We start from the raw sequence: 19,634 nt of genomic DNA, 5'->3' as shown, positions 1-19,634 counted from the left end.
AGAGGGGGGCGGGGCCGGTGCCAGCGCCAGCTGCGGGTCAGCCCGGCTGAGCGAGGAGCGCGGCAGAGCCTCAGGTGCCTCCGCCAGGCCGGGCCAAGGCGGGGATGCCGTGCAGCAGCTCCGGCCGGTGTGCACGGGGGCAGGGCGTGGCACCGCCCTGGGCACCGGCGGTGCTACGGGCTGGGCTGCAGGGAAACAGCGTCCTTGCGGAAAAACCATTCTCAAGGTCCCTCTCTTTTGCTGTCCCAAGTTGCCCTTGACGGCAGTGGAAAAAGCCAAGGTGGAAGTCCTGTTCTGCAGCATTTTCTCCTTGAACTCCAGAAGGCAAGCTGATGTTGCTGTAAATGCAGCAACACACTTCGCCACTGAGGCATTTCTGTGTGGCTGACAGGGATTTTGCCTAAATGTCATGCAGAAGGCCAGAAATATGTCATCCTAGCCTTAACAGCTCTTTCTGCTCCTCCTGCTCTGAGGACTGGCACGAAATTATGAAAAGGGCATCAGGCAAGGACAGCTAGCCCCTGTCCTCTACCAGTCAGTCTTAGCTGGAGAGGTCATTAAGCCAAGGAGGTCATTAAGCCAAGGAAGCCTCCTTGGAACAAGCAAAATACTAAATCCTAGACCTTGAGCTGAGACTTGGTCTTCATTGTTATCAGGCTAGAAAAGATGAAGCCAGGCTGGATTACTTCCTTTTCTTCTTTTAATTCCTTTTGTCTTGAGGCCCTGATGGCGCAGACAGAATTAAGAAACTTACCCTTGTGCCTATTTGGGAATTTTCACCTGCAGTTTTTATCCTGGGAGCATGCAAACTTCCCATCCTCTTACCACATTTTGTGTGGTTTTTTAACCCCTGTTTTCCACAATGCATTCCAGTGAGAAATATGTCCTTTAAGTGTGTTGTCTCAGACCATCCTGCCCTCCACAAGCCGGGACTTGTGGAAAGCAAATCTATTCAGGCTAGGAATGTGTTAACTATTCATTGCTGACTCTCCCATTAGGGGCTGTGAGCTGTGCTGGGGATTTTGTGCCGGGGATTTTCCACCAGCTCTGCCTATTTCAGCTTTTCAGCTGGGTACATTTTCCCAAAAAGATGTAGTCTCAGAAGTGCCATCTTCACTGCTTAGTCAGTCAGGTAAAGAAAATAATTTGAGCATGGTTCTCATGCTGCCTCCTTCCTACCAGGCACTTGGCTTTATCTTGCATTATAAATGAGACTAAATCTTTTTGAAAATCTATGTGTCAGCACTGGAATATTTATAGTCGTGTCAAACATTCCTGAGTACATGGATAAAACCCAGGCTAAAGTATCCTAGTATGCCACTGATGACAAAAAAGTGTTGTGCCAGTGAGAGAGTCAACCTTGATGTGATGCAGACAAAGATGGTTTTTGCCAGTTTGGGGGCAGGTGGGGTGGGGGTGTGTGCTTATTGTAACAAAGTCAGTATGTTGTATTTTATGATTACCTTAATAATCACATCTATAATAATGTAATTTTTCCAGCAGCAATTGCAGCAGGAGATAAAAACCTAGAATTATGTTTGTGAATTTGACTGGAGGAGATTGCAGACTGTTCCCAGGCCATGTTTGCTCTCTTTGCCAAAGCAAAGTATTACTTAAATAGAAAGCTAGGGACACTATGCTGCAGCTGAAATATGACCCATTAGAAATGACTGAGAAACCGCAATTAAAAACTCAAGGAATTATAAATAATTTATCTCAAATAAAACTAGGGGAGGGGAGGTAATTTTATTGCTGCTTAAGTTATGAATCCAGATCTTGCTTTGTTGATGCTTGTTTCCTTTATATGCTATTTGTCCTTTTTAAAAGAATAACACGGGCCTTCTACATCTGTATACAAAGTATGTAATAATACATTGTTATCCTGCTTATTCTTTATTCATTTTCTATTTAAAAATCTTCCAGCACTTGGACCACTCATCCTTATATTAAAAAGCTGCTTGCCATTTTTAGCTGCCCTCTCCTGTTTCCAAAATAATTAAGATCTCCACATCTTTAAATTTTTTATTTCATTTTTGTCTGTGTTCTGACAAATGTATTGACCAGCTCACTCTCACTGCCCTCCACTAAAGGAAACTGTGATTGATAGATCCTGTCTTCAGTTAGAGAAGGTCTCTCAACACAGGCGTTTAGGAATTCTTTCTCACTGCTTTGCTGTCGAGTTCTCGGTGCACTGTTCACACGAATGGGCTGGACCATTGTCAGAGGAGTGGTTAAATCTCAGCCAGACCTGAGAGGGTTCAAGTGGGCAAGGAATGATAGCCTTTCACCTGTTTTGGTCTTCTCAGTCTTACCATAGCAATATATGCTTGCTTGGTCACTCCCTTTCAAAAAACAGTTGGTCTGCTGAAAAAATAGATCCTTTGGTTTGCTCTATATTTAGGCAAAACCAATCTTGATTCCAGAACTATAGAAATGCACACTTTTCTTTCACCCTTCAGCTAAGGAAGAGGGGAAAACAAACATTTGAGCAAATCCATCTCTAATAATGTAATATTTTACATGTCTGTTTAATAGACAACTACAGCAGTGAGGGGAAACTCTGACAAGTCACTGCTGCACTTTATGTTGTTTGTGCTCTGAAGGCTGCTCAGTTTCTTCATTGTCCTGCAGAGTTTGCAGATTGGACTGTGATTTCTTGATGGGTTTAGTTCATGGGTATAAACTTATTTTCTGATAATGCCTAGACAGGGTAGAAACTTCAAAACCATAAAGGAACCATTGACCTCCTCAGGGTCCTGAGGGCTGAGGACAGACCACTGAAGGGAAAAGTTAAATAAAAGGTGGAAAAATCTGAGTTACTGCTGTTGGCTCCTCAGCAAAGCTGTGTGACTTCTCACACTGGAGTGAATACTTGTCCCCAGGTTTGTTTTTCCTTTTCTAAGGGGTAATGGTGGTACTGATAATATGTATATGGATTATTCTGTATTAAAAATTTTTGCTGTCTTGTTGGGATACTAGTTAGGAATATACAGGAGAATACACATCCAACTCATCACAGTTCTGGCCCTAGCATAATTTAAATTATACTTGGGAAAAAAATTACAACATAGTCTATTTAACTAGCTGAGAAAATAACTTCTCTGTGGTATGAATGGCATCTCCATTACTGAAGTATTTTTGTCATGGCTCTAGCAATATATACATATGCTGGAAAACTTTCAGTGTAGACACACCCTAGAGGAACCAGGTGTCCAGCTGGCTGAGGAGGTCACCTACATATCTAACTCTCTTAGACACACTCAAAATCACTATCCAAAGTTTCCCTTTTGGAATAACAGTTCAACACATTTCACCAAGTTCCCTCCCGACCCTGTGAGGTCTTGATGAACAATGAGGTATCATCTTCCCTCAATCCCAAACGCAGCCTACCTGCTGCTCACCCTGCCTTCAGTGCTGCCTTTCACACATACCCCAGACAGTAAAGCTGCCAGAGGAAGCCTGGGCTGGGCTGGACAGAAAGTGGAAGGGTAGGAGGAGGTCTGTCAACAACATGTTTTTAACTGGCAAATAAAGGGACATTTGCCTTTAGTGACAAGACCTACCCCTGTGATGTAAATTAAGTGGAATATGTGCAGTGTCATAACACTGAGTGTAGATTCCATTTGTTTTAAGATACACAAATCCTAAACCTATTTTTCTCTTTCTTTTCTGCCTCTGGAGCTAATGCATTTAACTCTCAAAGAGGAGACAGCTGATTGTTCAGGTTCTCTTGATGTTAATTTTCTTTTTAAAAAATCTTGCATATTATTCTAGATTAATTATATCTTTCTGCAAATAAAATCATTGGAAGGGGTCCACCTCCCTCCTCCCGTTCTGCTCAGCTTCTTCCTTGATTTTTTTCACGTGTTCCTTCCCCAGTGAATACATCTGAATGTTACGTGGTGTTAATTAAGACTCTTAGTTGCATATTTGTCTTTGCAAAGCCTGCCAGTGTGTACAGGCAACTGTGATTGATTGACAGCATGCGAAGAACAATGGAGAAGGCTTAACAAGGCTTGGCAAAGCAATGCAATCAGTGGAGAGCATGCTCAGGGGAAGGGCTTCACACAAGGATTTCAGGAAGATCTGTGCTTGGTGACTTTTATTTCCTTAATCAACGGCAGGAAACAATTCAGCCCTGCTGCAGCTGATGATAAAGTAGCTCCACCAAAGCCCACTGCTAGATGAAGTAACCACATGGCTTGAGGTAGAACAAGCTGTGCTGGAACATGCACTTTTGTGGTTATTTGGGGATGCCTTTAGAAACTGTGGTTCTTCCCAGCAATGACCTGGAGCTGGGATGTTTTGATGTTGGGCTCTGCAGTTGTGCCAGCACACAGTGCTTGTGAGGGTGGTGCAAAGACTCCCCTCCCAGCTGAGGTCCTGAGTAATTGACCCAATGCTACACAGGCCAGCTATCTGTTCTGCTGCCATCCCAAGGCAAAGCTCGAGCACAGTGGAAGAGAAAAGGTCTGGATTTACCCCAACTCATGCATAAAGCCTCCCATAGGCAGAGTGAGCTGCAGTTGCAGCCACCTGCCCAGCATGTCAGGGGAAAAGCTCATCCCAGTTCTATGCACCATCCACATGGCTTGCCTGTCTCACATGCCGTGGTGTTCTCTTGTACCACCAAATCTGAGTACCACGCCCCTTCCCTCAAATCTTTGCATTCTCCTCCCATTCCTAGGGAGCTAAGAACTGCTGCAAGCCCTGCTTCACAGGAGACAAGTGGAGGTACAGAGATGTCACCTGTAACCTCTTCAGTTTCCTTAGTAATGATGAGAAATTTTAGGGCAGAACCGGAAACTAAACCTGGGTTTCCCAACAGTGTTTTTTGGGGAGTTACCTCAGGGGCTTCCTGCCCATGGGGCCAAATATCACATAGTAAGAGGTGCAGTGGTTCAGGCAAAGAGAAATCACAGCAGTCTGGGATCTGTTGCATTTGGAAACAGTAGCATAATGTAGCAGAAACTGCTTTCCCTCCATCTGTCATGCCTGGAGTGGCATTTATGCAGGCAGATCTCTATGCCAAGGGGTCACATTACAGCCCATTTCTCTGCTAACCATGTTACTGCATGTTTTTGTCTCACCTGTGTACACAAGTCCAATCCATGTTACAGCTCAGAGGACAAATTCCTTGCTGAATCAGAGTTTGACCTTATGTATAGCAGCAGCAATGACCACTATTGCAGCAGGACTCCCAGGCATGTTCAGTTTTCTGTCATCTGCTCACACCAGTGAAGAAGGCCACCAGAGTGAGGTGTGCACTGTAAACCTCAGGGGCAGGGGGGTGTGATGATATGCCGACCTATAAAAGTTTGCACAGTTGCTATTTTTTGCCTATTTTACCTCCTTCTCCCTGTCCTGCTCTTGTCTCCTGAGTTGAGCAGCACAGCAGATGAGGTGTTTGGGTGCTGGCAAAGCACATGGGAGACCTGGAGTGGGTATCTTTGCCTGCTGCAATCCTTTGCATCTGAGTTGTGTGAACCCCTTAGAGTTTGTCTGCACCAGATGAAGTAAATGCCTGGGAAGTTACACCTTCCTGGGAAGTTACACCTTCCTGTAGGCAACAGTCGGATAAATTAACCCAGGAGAACATGGCATGGCTGTCTCCTGATCGATTTAGAGCTTGTCATTGGAAGAGGTTGCCTGGGCTGCAGGAATGGCTCAGCTCCTGAGGAAAGCAGCTGGTGAACCCCTGAGGTTAACAACCCTCATAATTAAGGTAAATTAGCACCAACTTAGGAAACTTTAAATGAAAAATGGGCGCATTGGATCACTCTATATGTCCGTCTAGTCTACTATCCTCTCTTCATCAGTGGTTTAGAGAAAATGCTATGAGAAAGGCAAGCATGTACTGGTAATTCTTCGGTGTACTTGCCAGGCTGTGGGTTCTTGAAAGCTTCCTAAAATCTTGCTGTTTAATAACACTTAATAGATATGTTTGCAACTTTGTAAAATCATTTTTTGAAGTCTATTTTAGGCATCCATAGCGCTGCTGGCAGCAAGCTCCAGAATTTAATTATCCATTTGATGAAACGTTTCCTTTTGTTATCTTTGAATCTGTCACCTCGTAATTTTATTTTATGTCGTTTCTTCTGTATAATCCTGCCATGTGACCAAATGCATGCAAGTCACCAGGACTCTTCTCAGGCTGCTGTCTTGTCTATAGCTGCATGCCTGGGAAACTGCTGCAGATATGTTGTGGTTATGCTGTGGATTTATGTGGTATATGTGTCAAGGGGAGGTTGTTTTTCACTTAACCAAGCCCACACCAGTATAACTCTCCATTTTAAATTCCACTACAATAGTCTGAATAGGTCTGCCAATGATTTAACTCTTCTCTTTTCTTGGAAGTGAAAGCTTTGCCAGCATAAAGCACTGATATACCACAGAACATGCTGAGTTGGAAGGGACTCATCAGGATCATCGAGTTCAACTCCTAACACTGCACAGGACACCCCAAGTGTCACCGCGTGCCTGAGAGCATTGTCCAAGTGCTTCTTGAACTCTCCCAGGTTTGGTGCTGTGACCACTTCCCTGTGAAGCCTGTTCCAGTGCCCAACCACCCTCTGGGGGAAGAATCTTTTCCTAATACCCAACCTAAACCTCCCCTGACACAATTTCAGGCCATTCCCTCGGGCCCTGTCACTGTCACCACAGAGAAGAGATCAGTGCCTGCCCCTCCTCTTGCCCTCACGAGGAAGTTGAAGAAAGCAGGTGTAGTCAAAAAAGCTTGTCTTTCAGCCACAGCTTTGTTCAAGCACTTCTTCAGCACCAGTGAGTTTTACCAGGGAGGTGTCTCTGCTGTGGAGATGGTGTGTGTCAAGGCTGTGCCTCATACCAGCCTGGAACTCACAGGCAGGAAACAGGGCTTTGCTGCAAGAGTGATGCCAGCAAGGCAGCTCACCCCTCTTTGCCATCCAGACCCACCTGTAGGCCAACAGAAGTCTTTGGTAATCCAGCCTTTGGGACTAAACCAGCCTGATGAGGTGCAAAGCTGTCCCTCAAATCATGTGAAAGAAAAAGTAAAAATACCTTCATGAGGTCTAAGGAGCCTCCCCACTCAGTGCCTGTAAGTTTACTGAAGACCTGTGCCTATGATTTGCTTAAAAAGCCACATCCCCAAGACCATATCTGAGAGTCTGATAAAAGACTTGATTTCTCAGGAACCCTTGAGTTTCTATTAAAAGAACTGAGAGAGATTGTGAGTTCTGCTCATTTGTAATTCAAGTTGTTTACACAGGAATCCAAATATGGAGTTGGACTTTTATCTTATATTGGCCTTTGTCTTGGGCTGTCATAAAGCAAATATGATAAGCTAACAAGTGGCATAAAATTTTCAGTTACTTTCTAAATGTTACAGCAGCAGAGAATCAAGTAGAATTACTGAAGGGTCAAAGGCATAGATTAGAAACATCATTAAGAAATGGAAAGAATTACTGATAAGTTTTAGTGTCTTCATTTTATTACTTTCCTGTCTCAGTCAGGTCTGCAAACACACTGATTCACGTTTAATTGAACAACAGCTTCATTGTGAAACCTGCCATTCTTAGCTCCTGTAAAGAAAATATCTTTAAAAACACCACCCCCGCTTTCTAACATTGTACAGACAAAGAATTTCAGCTCATCTGCCATAGGATATACTCCACAAGTGGCATCATCTTCCTTAAGTCTCGTTTTCTCCGTCATACGTGGTGTGACAAGTAGCAGCCTGGGGACCTGTGTGCTGTGGGTGCCTCTGTGCAGAAGGGCTCCTTCGTGCCCCTTGATGCCTCAGTCACCAGCAGCAGCCTCTGGGCTGGTTTCCCAAAGCTGCAGAGCGGGACAAGGTGGGCCATGCAGGAGGTGTGTAAGGGTGACCTTCACTTCGAGTTCCCAAAGCCCTGCCCACTCTCTGGGTTGTGCACGAGCAAACGCCCCACTTCTCCGAAAGCAGCACTCCATGGAGCATGTTCTGCTTCCACTGGCCGTGGGCTGCATCATTCCCTGCATGAGATCAGCTGTATATATTTGATTGCTCTCATAGAAATAAAAAGGATTAGCTGGCCCTGTAGAGCATTGGCCTACATTTCACCATTTTGCTCATGAAGCTGAGCTGGATAGGAGTGCGAAAGAAGAGCTTCTGAATGCCCTAGTGTTGACACAGTTATGTCAGCCAAAAAAAAAAACCCCAAAACAACTTGTCTCAAGAACTAATTTCCTATTGAGGTGCTCTTCTCTGTGGCTTTCACTGCTGAGCCCCACGTCACACAGATCATGCAGGGCAGAGATGATAAGGGTGCGCAGTCCAGCCTGGCTGTGGCTCCAGCTGTGTGCTGCTGGCACCTGCTCTATCCAGGCAGCAGCCTGGTGTCCTTGGTGCACCTCCTAGGAGAGGCACACATCTATTGCAAAGTTTAGGCTTGAGGAGGACATATGAGAGGCTTCTGACCTGCCTCTGATTCAGGATGCTGCATCCACGTTCTCAAGAGTGTATTCACCTCAGCTTATTTCAATTCCAGCATATGGGCACAGTGCAGTGGAAGGTGCAGTGGCTTGGAGGAGAGTGGATGGTCCTTGAGGTCAGACAGCAGATACAGATGTGTGTGCAGGATGCCCCGTGCTATGTCACATATCCTGTGTTTGCCCCAGACCACAGGAGGTTTCACCACAAACCATAAAGTTAACTCACTGCAGTGATCTGAACTGGTGTAACCGAGCTAAAAGTGACACTTCAGTACAGATAAGCCCTTAATTTTTAACTTGGTTATTTACAGTAGATCAGCCTGTGTGATTCACAGCATCTGACCTGGACAGCCCATTCCACTACCTGGGTAAAGATTTGTCTGGTTCTGTCATTTTTGCCATTTTTAAACTCCTCATGAAGTCAAGAGTGATAGAAGGAGGTTGGAAGCTTCTCTGGACCCTTGAAACCTTCCCTTCTGCTCTGGATTTTGACCTTTAGTCATTTTACTTTCAGCCAAAATTGCTGAAAGTCCTTTCCTCCCCATCTGTGCACTACAGATTACGAAAAGCTAATGAGAAAAGCTAGAACTCATTTGGTCAGAAAGAATAATTCCAACTATTTCCTGTGGCAAATGAGAAAATTAGGCAAACTAATGCATTTATTACAGACTCAGTTGAATACATTCTTTTATTCAGCTTCATGTAAGGGTACTGTAAGAAGGGTCTGGGCATAGGTCCCTGATGGGTTAATAACTCCAACTTTGTTTCTACAGGGCTTTTCAGAGCACGGTAGTTTTTCAGATGGAGGACTGGCAGCCTAAGAAAAGGTCTAGGCCCAAGGGCTCCTGGCAGTAGAAAGGCAGGATGGGTGGGTGTCTGTGAATGTTGCGAGAGAAGATCATGTCTATAGACCTCTACCTGGTGACTGTGCCCAGCTCTTCTGTGGACCCCTGACTTTGGCCAGATGGGTCCATGAGTCGTGGTCCAAACACATTGCCACTATAATTTGGCTTGCAAGTGTTGCCCTTGTAAACATCTGTCCATTGTGAGCAAGGCCAAGTCACTTTTCCCATCTCTTGCTTTCTGCCTTAGGAAAAGGTAAGAAGTAGTGATTCTCATCCTTAGTATCATGCCAAGATTCAGCACTGGAAAACTGCTCACATGTTCAGAGCATTACTGATGATCCCAGAATGCTGAGACAGCGCAGCACGGTGAGGGTGGTCTGATATTTGAGACTTAAATAAGTCTTGAATTAAGACTGAAATATTTGAGAGTGAATTACCTATCTTAGAGAGGCTATTTTCCATTTTTGTCTTGCTCATTTTTATGCTCCATTCCAATGTGTATCTGCATCTCTCTGCATTGCCCAACCTCATGCTGCCACTTGAGTGGGGGAAGAGAAAAGGCTAAATTTGTGGCTTATATGTGAGGGAACCTTGAAGCTGCCCACCAGATCCTCCTTTTGGCTCCTGCCGCATGCCTGAGGCTGGGACCACCCTGCAAAGCCTGCAGGCTTTGCTGACACATTGAGATAAAAAAAGTACTCAGTCTATGTTCTCAAGAACCTAGGTATAGCAGTGACAATAAGAGAGAGGTATTTGAGGTTCGGGGAAATTTGCATTCATTCTGGTGTAACAATTTCAGGCCCCCTGGAAAAATACGGGCATTCCCCCTTTAGGTTTTTTAAACTGCTGCAGACCAAAGCTGCATCCCCAAGAAGACAATTACTATGATTTTGCACAGAAAGGCATGTCTGTCAGAAGGAAAAATATTATAAAAGAGTCATTTTCTAAAAGCAAAATGGATTTCAATGGAAAACATGTATCCAGCAAAATGCCTGGAAAATTTGACTGCAGCAAATACCTGACTTTATGTTTCAGCCAAAGATAAACTGTCAGGCAGACTGAAGAAGTAATGGAATGAAATTATACTGTCTGTGTTGTGCTGGAAGGGCATAATAAATGATCCCTAGACTGCAGTCTCAAAGGACTGTGACATTTTCATGAATTTTCTGCACAGTGTTGCTTGGAGCCAGACAAGACAACCACTATCTTGCTCTTCCCATCTTGGCTCTCCTGTTCAGGTCTGTTGCAAAGCCTGATGTGGAAAGGGTAGAAAAAGAGTGCTAGATCTGCAGAAAACAATTCCTGCAGTGGTGGAATGACAGTGGAGAGAAAAGCTTCTTCCCTGAATACTTGTGTATGTCTCATCTCCCCCACTTCTGCTCCTGACACTTCTTTTGGATTATCCCAAGTAAGTCCCTTCTCTCTCTTGAATGGCTTCTTTATGAAAGAAAATGGAAGTAAAATTCATCTAAGTGAACTAGAGGCATGAATTTTAAATAGGTGAGTCAACTGCAATAAAGTGGACACCTTTAATAAGAATAAGGGCGGGCAAAATCAAATGTCCTTCTTAACCTAAAATGCCCACATGCGTCTTTAATGTGATTTAAATAAGTTTTTAAATTTTCATCACTTGCAAAGTTCATTCAAATTAGGTTTCCAGAGCATCTCCATGTAGGTAAACCCACAGTTTCTCCTGCTTCTCAGCCTTAGAAGGGTGCTGCTGCCAGACCCAGTTCCCCAATACCTAGGAAGCACTTTGCTCTGCTGGAGGCACGGGGCCAGACGTGCGCAGCCCTCTCTCCTAAGTACAGCAGACACAGGCTCTGGGCAGCTGCTCATGGCTCTGTGCAAGGCTCCCAGCTCGTGGCTCTCTGCAGCCTCTCCAGACACCTGCCAGCTGGCGAGGACAGTGCTGTCACCTACACGGAGCCACATCTGAGGTGGTCAAACACTGGCTCTGCTCTTTCTTCTGCCACCAGCTTCCCATGTCCCACACGCACCGACCAGAAACAGGGCCAGAACAACGGGTGTGCATTTACTCTTTAGGGTGCTTTGAAGTCAAGGGGGGAGAAGGGGATTTGCAGGCCTGTTCAGTGCCTGATGTGGGTGGCTTTCCTGTGCCATTTCATTATGGGAACTCAACTGCAGCAGATTCCTGGAAACCTGATCCCTGAGGTAAACGTGGAAGAACTGCAACAGCAGTATCTGTCCAGTGCTTCAGACTGTCAGTTCAGAGGCGGGTCAGAGCCTCCCTGACCTGAACAGGGCTGTCAGTATTAAGACAGCTGCTCTCACTCATAGGCACCCAGTGGGCCTAAGTGGAGGCAAAAGTTACATTAAACAGCCACACTGCTCTCAGAGTCACATGAGCACCACTGACATGCATTTTCTAAGAGACTGATGACATTTAAAGCTCTTCGAGTAAACTAATTGCTTTACATTTATAACAGGATATTCATCCCACTGCTTTCCATGGGAATGAAGCACACTGATCAGCCTTCCCAATGGCCAAATGTTTGCCATCTCAAAAGCATTCTCCTGGAGAATAAAATACACATCTTTATTGTACAGTTCTGCCTCATCAATAATGCTGGGACAGATTCTCTTACAAAGGTATCAGGTTTAAGAGAGCAGCCATCTTACTAACCACACCAGCCTTTCTCCAGATGGCATTTTGAACACAATTTAGACCAGGCACTTTGCTATCTAATCCATTATGCAATTAATTAACACTTATAAATTAAGTATGTGCCTAACAGAATGTGTCCTTCCACGTGACAAGCCTCATGCAGCAAGGGCAGACTGTGAGTCGGTGAGTCACCACAGGTGACACAAAGGCCACCTCAGCCGATCATTTCGATGGAAAAATGAGTGGCAATTCCCATGTGCTAGGAGGAGGCTGCATCTGAAGAAGGAGAAAGATTCTCTTTGTGCACTCTTGTGCTATAGGCTGCTGTTTGCAGCCTGGTGGTGTTGACACGTGGGTGCTCCAACAGCACCGTGACAGTAAGACAGGTACCTCACTCATCACTGTGTGTCCACCGAAGCTCGAAGCTCGTGGTTCACTTGTAACTGCACACCCCGTGGGAAGGCCGATCTGTGGGCACCCTGAGGCTAATGCTGACTTACCCAGCCAGACCAGGGACAGCTCTGAACCCTCTTGCTGGGCCGCGGTGAAACACACCAGTGACAGGCCAGTGGGGGCTCTTGCTGTGCAGTGTGTGGCTGTGGTGACACCTCCCTCACCCCTGCACCCCTGCTGGCCTCAAAAGCTCCCCCAGGTGAAATTGCAGGGGGTGCAGTCGCGCCACTAAGCTGGAGGGTGAGGTGCAACGTGCTGGATACGCATTGCTTCTCCAAAGTGAGCCACAGATTAGGCGAGGGACTACACCCAGTTTACTTAGCTGCCAGTGCACTCCCTGGCTTGGGAAATCCCTAGGTGGCAGGCTACTGGCACCTGGGAGGTCACATCGGTCACTCTGTATTTGCCCTGTTCTTAGGCTCATTTTCTAAATATTTGGTTCTGACCACAGCTGGACAGGACACACTGGATTAAATGGACCTTTGATGAGTTCGAGGTGTTGCCAGCCTTAGGTGCTTACAGTCACCAAACCTTGTAATAAAACTGGTTGGCTAAGACCATTTTGGTTCATTTGTGAAGTGCTTTGACTATCAGGCAATAGTAGCTAATCTCTGATTACCAATAGTGACTGCTTTTCCAAAAGGAAATATGGGTGGGGAGAAGAAGGAATTTCTATTCAGTTCCTGGTCCCGGTTGCCTGGGGAATTCTTTTAACATGAGAAGAACAGATTTGCATGTTGGTATTTTGGGGATGTTTCCCATGAGAGGAAAAAGTGCAACTCAAAACTAGCTGACTTGGAGGTCTTGTCACGATTATATCCTCCAAGGGTTTGTGTAATTCAGCTGATAAACAGGGCTTAAATACCAGAAAAACAAAGGTATCGCCCTATGTCAATAACAGCAGCATCACGGCACACGAGCTGTCCCGTTGTTGTGGCAGACACGGTGGAGCTGTTTGCTCATGGTGTTCACGCCCCTGGGGCCGTCACTTGTGGAGTCTTATTCAGGACTGAGAGCTTCTGAGAAACGCCTGATCAATCTGTGGGCATCAGTGACACAATCATGATGGTCCATCATGATGTTGCCAAATGGATTCACTTTGACACAGATCTGGGACAAATGTCCATGTCAAATATATCCTGGCTATCTGAGCACAAAGGCAAAGCAGATTTTCCAAGGTATACAAGCATCTAAAAACACCACACACTAAGGCTCATCCAGCTTTTCAAATCATTCACACAGGTCAGGTTCTTAACTCCTACTAATTATAATAAAAAATTATATGAGAATTATAATGAGAAGAGTGCTTTTTAAACACCTATTGGATGTGTCTGCCCCCTTTGGCCTGCATGATAATGCCTCCCAGGCTGTGTGGTGTGCTGCAGTCCACAGGACTGGCTAAAAGAGAAAAGGGAATTTCAGACCCCAGGGTGGTTACCACACCACTGAATTCTCCTGAGGGAAATGAAGGCAGACAGCTTCCATCACAGCTGCATGATGTCTTTGGCCATGATAACTGGATGTTCAGGATTGTAGAGGGATTCTCCAGTGAAAATGTGTTTGTTTTTTACATGTCACATGTCACTTCAAGTGAGGGTGCAGTGTTGGTCATTGCAGGATGTCACAGTGGAACCAGACAACCCAAACCAAATCAAAGTCCACCAAGAAGACCCCAGTGGGCAGCAGGCTCTCCGGTTTGCAGAGACATCTACCTTCAGCTGGTAAGAAGCTTTAGTGTGCACAGTGCTGGAGTAATCTTTAAAATTACCACATACATCCATGAATAGCTTCAGGGAAAAGACTTCCCATGAGGAGAAGGAGAAAGGCCTCTGGCAGGCATTATAAATCATGTATCATCCCACTGATGTTTAGGAACAAGTTGAACCTTAATTTATCATTCCCATTGCCAGCTCCTGTGTGGTGCTGCTTAGATAAGTCTTGCTCCTAATGGCTAAAGATAGAAATGTTTTTCCACTCTGATTTTGTTTTTCTTTTTAGAAATTTTGTTTTTCTTTTTCTTTTAGAGCAGGCCTCAAAATAGTTTTGGAGTTTGTTCAGTTCTCGTTCTTTGACTTGGTTTCCTGCTGGATGTCCCGGGCTGGCTGGTGCTGGAGACAGCAGAGCTCTAACGGGAGCAGACAAGCAGGCTAGTGCCCAAATACAACCCTCATCAGAAACCCCATACAGGGCTTATGGTTAGGGCCAAGTGGAGAGGAACGTCCTGTGATCTTAACTGCCTGAACAGAAAAGTGCTGGCAGCCTGTTGTGATGGTGCACAGTGCTTCTATATCCAGTAGGAGCCAGAATGGGGACAATTTTCCTTGGACCAGCAGGGGTGAAGTTGTATCAGTGCCCCAGACTTGCAGCTGCTGGCTGCATCACGAGCTCATGGAGCTGCCTCAGCTTGGTGGCTGCATACCAGCAAGCTGGCTACTGCTCCAATAAGGTTCCAGGTGCCCATTATCGCAAAACGTGTTCTTGATAGCTTCATAGCTAGTTCCTTGGTAATGCTGCTTCCCTGTGTGATGATCACTTCCAGATGTGCCAAGGAAAACAGGGAAGATTTCATGCAAGACAGTATTTGCATATTATTTTCTGTGAGATCAGAGTAATTTTTTCCATATCAGCCAAAAAGCTAAATTCTGGCAACCTGCTGTGACTTCTGCTGCCTTCACAAGTTGCCTTTGCCTCTGTCAGAACAGTGTTGGTAGCTGGCAGGTTTCACTGTAGCAAGCACCAGAACTCTATACTGTCCACTAGAGGAATTTATCCCCGTTATCAATCACCAGGCACACATCACGTTGTCTCTATTACATCCCCCTTTTCTGTCTCCACCATCCAGTCTACCCCAAAAACCTTCCTTTGTCCTGTACATAGTCACCAGTTCAACACGAAGTGAACCCTTTTTTTCTATCACTGAGCATTTAGACTTTCTCCCACCAGGATTGGTCAAAAGCCTGCATCAGCTGGTCATTGTGGCAGGGAAAAGTGGCTCAGCTCACGTAGGTTAAGCCAAATCAGGACTGAAATGGTTTATTGATTTATTAAGGACATGTAATTAACTGACAATCCATGAACTATATATTCAGGGTCTATGTCAGCAATACAGCAGTTCAACCACTAGGTTAGACACTTAGAAAACACTAATAAATTCCTGCAAGTTCCTAAACACTTTTGTAACTAATGCCCATTCACGTGGGCACCAACCCCTCTCTCACTGGCATGAGGGTCACTTCTGGGAGCAGAGATCCCCCCCACTTATGCCCTGCTCCCACTGGAGTTGTGGCCACTCCAGCTCTAGGGGTGCCCACGCCACTCCCTACAATCAGCCAATGCACCCTCTGGCAGGAAGGGACACCAGCAGGTCACACCCCCTCCCAAAGTGTGAGTCCCACATGCTGCACCCCACGGCGTCAGGCCACGTGCTGGATGCTGGCAGCTGATGGTGCCTTATGGATGGGGAACTGCTGAATCTGACCTCAGCAGAGGCTGTGATGTGTCAGACTGGATTTTGACAGTCTGAGGCCTCTCTCTGCTCTGTTACTGTTTCTTATTTTTCTTTTATATAGTCTTTCCACTCAGCTCATTCTTCGTCTCAAAATTGTGTTTGTCATTCCCTGGTTACCATTTGATCCAGCTGACAGATGCCATCCTCTTTAGCACGATCAGCTGAGGTCTGGTGTTTGTTTCCCTCTTCAGCAAGATAAGTTTTGGGGCAAATGCCTCTCAGACACTTTTGGGTTTTCCATCCATACACGCTCTTTAGAGTCACTTCCCTGTTTTATCGGCTGATGTCTTACACCTCATTTTGTCAAGGGTGAGCTGTGTAAGCACCCCCACATAACTATCAAACTGATATTAAGGAAAGGAATAGTGGCCCTGTGTGTGAATTCAGGGGGAGGTTATTTCTACATATATTTACTTTCTCAGTGCCTACCAGTTCATGAATTTTTGACCTCAGTTACCTCACCTTGCACAGCTATATACAGTTAATCTGTTCACATTGTGCACTCATTGTGCTCAGAGGACCAACTGCATTTGTCTGTAAATCTAATCCCCACACCTGTGAGGGGGACAAGGCGAGGAAGGAGGATGACTTGAAAGACAGTTTTGTCATGCTGTGTCCTGGGAGACAACATACCCTGCTTGAGCCAGCGTTATGTGTAGCAGCCCCTGAGTGGGCTTTTGCTTCTCCTGAACCTCCCAGGCAGAAAATTGGAGGACAATCCCAAGGCAGGACCAAGAAACTGGCATGGGGACCAAACACTGGCACGAGCTTTGCTGGGACCCTGAGGGTGGTTCTTGAGGGTCACTCCCCTCCCCCTCAAGGCCCCCAGAGGACTATAAAATGGCTCTTTGCCACCTGGCATCTTGATGGCAGTCTGAGGGCTGCTGTTTTGTTCCTCGCCCTCTCTCACCTGTTGTGCGTGATGCAGGCTTGGTGCCAAGCTCTTGAGCAGCTGCCCTTTTCCAGCTCCCGGGCATGCCAGTCCAAGGAGGCCCATCCCCATTTGTTTGCAGTGGCAGCCCATGGAATACTAAAGACTTGAGGCCATTTTGCACACTTCTGTCACCTTATAACTCGTACTTGGTCCCACAGCCCAAGTTTCTCCCTGCCCTGGCAAGCCTCTCTCCTGCTGCTGCTCTTCACAGCATCACTCACAGCCACCTTGAGATGTTTCTAGATCACACATTGCCCAAAGTTTCTGTGTGTGACCATCAGCAGCACAGTCCCCTTTCCCCCCAAAAATGGCACTAAGGGACAGAAATGAAGCCAGACAAATCCTTACTTTGCCTTGCTCTCCACTGGCCATTTCTCTTTCACTGCTACATTAGAAATAATTGTCCACCCTCCTGCCCCATAGTGAGACACCTTTCCTTGCTCTAGGTGCTTTCTTCCCGTAGCACAAGGCAGGAGATCCAAAGGAAGCAGGAAATCTCATTGATGGCTGTGCTTGAGGCAGTGAGATAAGCACTTAGCAACTTCCATCTTGTAGGTTGTTCCTTCCTAAGTGTCAGTGCCCAGCTTTCCTTAACCCCATCCTTCGTCCTGCAGCTAATCTCCTGGACATGCATTGCTTTGCACATTTTGTTCTTGGCAATTTCCAACATTGCCTCAGGCCCTTATCGCCTTAAAAAATCAGATCATACAGTGGTGGCCTTAGAGACTGCCTGATTGATATCTGAGCAGCCAAACAAACAATAAATTTGAATAAAATTTGGCACCTCATTGCCTATTAGTTCTTCTGATTCTGAGAGGGTAATTCACAGACATCAAGTAAAGCGCATATCCTGAGCATGCACAGGACGGAGTCTTCAGTTTTGTAAAACAGCTGGCAGGAATGGTTTGCAACCCTCACGAAGGGCATTTTGCCCATTCCACATCCTGCATGCTCCAGCCTGTGCAGTCACAGGGATTTGATGCTGCTGGCCACCACCAACCCAACAGGACTTGTCTGTGTATTTATACAGAAATACGGATGCTTGCAGGAAGAGGAGAGACTTTCCTGGTGATCCTTGAACAAACACTGATGAAGTCAGGAGCTCCTGCAGCTCAGCTTCCACCAGCAGCACTGGAGGTCGTAGCGATGGTGTGTGTGTGCTCAGAGGAAGCTCGTATTTCTGGGTGGCCATTTACTGTGTAATCGTGACACAGTTCTTTAGACACTCTAGTTGCCTTCTCCAAACTCATTCTCTGTGGTCATAGCAAATAAAGCTGTGGGAGAGTGCATCCCCATTCGAATCTCCCCAGATTTTAGTCCCTGAATGTCCCATGCCTGTTTTGTCTTGGATGACCCTAGTGCCCAGGCAGAAGCCAAGAAGGAGAGGGCTGCACTGACTGCTGCCGTTGCACGTGCCCTGAACTAACTCGTGTGCTGTTTCTTCCACAGAGCAGATGAACCAGGTCCTGGCCTGTGGAAAACACAAGACATAGCATTGAGGGGCAGGCTGTCTGGTGAGTAGATTTCATGCTTGGGTGACAACACATGCATTCATACATAATTCCCAACTGCTGTCCTTTATAGGGCAGCATACCTGGACCATGAATTGCACCCAGGGCATTAGAAAGAAAGTTGGCTCAGCTCCCCAGTTGCCACTGCAGACTTGTGGCCCAGCAGCTGAGAGAAGCAGACTAGTTGGCAAGAGCAGCAACTGCATGGTGCTCTGAAGAGTTTAAAAACAGTTTTCCCTTCAGCAGTGCTTGTGTATTTATTGGCTTGATTGTAATCACAGCTGCCTTAACTTGTAACTGATCCTGCCCTCCCTGCAGTGTAGATGATGTTCACTTGGGTGTCAGGTACCACTGTCTGTGTTTGCTTCTGTTATCAACCACCATCACCAGGACTCTTTAAAAGACCAGCTCTGACCAGACACCAAGGAGAAAAGAGAGGTTCCATTTATCCTCTTCTCTGTGGCTGTCCAGCTCTTTCCCATCACATAAACACCACTGATTCTCCTAACACAGGATGAAAATCCGTGTAGCACACCTGGCTCCCTTTGATCATGTATAATGTATCATGGAACATTCATCAAACCAGACACTCCCAATTAAACACACACGGCCTTCTAGGCACAAACCTCTCTGTATCTCTAACCCACAAGCCTTCACAGCTTTGAGAAGTCTGGTTGCATGCCTAAAGCTAGGAAAGAATCCTTGACCACTGCCATGAATGGCAGTGTGAGCTTGAGGGTATCTGGCCTGTCTGGACCTAGAATGGCTTCAGAAGAGTAAGGCTAAGGGCCTAAAAAAGCAGGTCCCTCAGTTGCTTCAGGGGCTGGTTCTGGGTTGTAGCCATGGATCACTTGGAGAAGAGTGCCCCATTACAACTTGTCCCCTAAATGCTAGCTTTAATGACTTAGGGAGGGTATGAGATGATGGTGGCCAGGCCATTTCTTCTTGAGACATGAGAAGAACATGTTGAGGTTGGGTGGTCCTTGATTCCAAGCTAGGGCATTCTTGCAGATAACAGCCAGAATGTGCACCTGCTAGGAAGTACTGTGGAAAGGCTCATCTTATGTGTATTCATTGCGATTCCCAGACCTTAAGGAAAAAAAAAAGAAAGATTGAGCTAAAGTTCAGAGAATGTATCAATACCTTAAGGGCAAGAAAATATGTGAAATACAACATCGCAACCCGACAGGAAGTTCAGAGGTAAACCCAAGTATGCTTGGATGTACAGATGTAATTTAACTGTCCTGTAATAGTACCAGGGGACCAAGGCACACTGGTTACCTGTGATCACAGAGGTGTCCCCGCG

The 19,634-nt window shown here is 46.0% G+C and overlaps 1 long non-coding RNA gene across 1 annotated transcript in view; it reads left to right on the top strand.

Moving 5' to 3' along the window:
- Positions 1-19,628, top strand: part of LOC108446146 — an 83,121-nt gene extending 63,493 nt beyond the window's left edge. Inside the window, exons 4-5 of the long non-coding RNA XR_001861261.1 lie at positions 13,993-14,096; positions 18,267-19,628. This is a non-coding gene — a long non-coding RNA (uncharacterized LOC108446146). The remainder of the gene's footprint in view (positions 1-13,992; positions 14,097-18,266) is intronic.
- Positions 19,629-19,634: the final 6 nt, after the last annotated feature.

The sequence above is a fragment of the Corvus brachyrhynchos genome, unplaced genomic scaffold (assembly GCF_000691975.1).
Source record: "Corvus brachyrhynchos isolate BGI_N302 unplaced genomic scaffold, ASM69197v1 scaffold3, whole genome shotgun sequence".
NCBI lineage: Eukaryota > Metazoa > Chordata > Aves > Passeriformes > Corvidae > Corvus > Corvus brachyrhynchos.
This window is presented reverse-complemented; position numbering and strand designations above follow the sequence as displayed.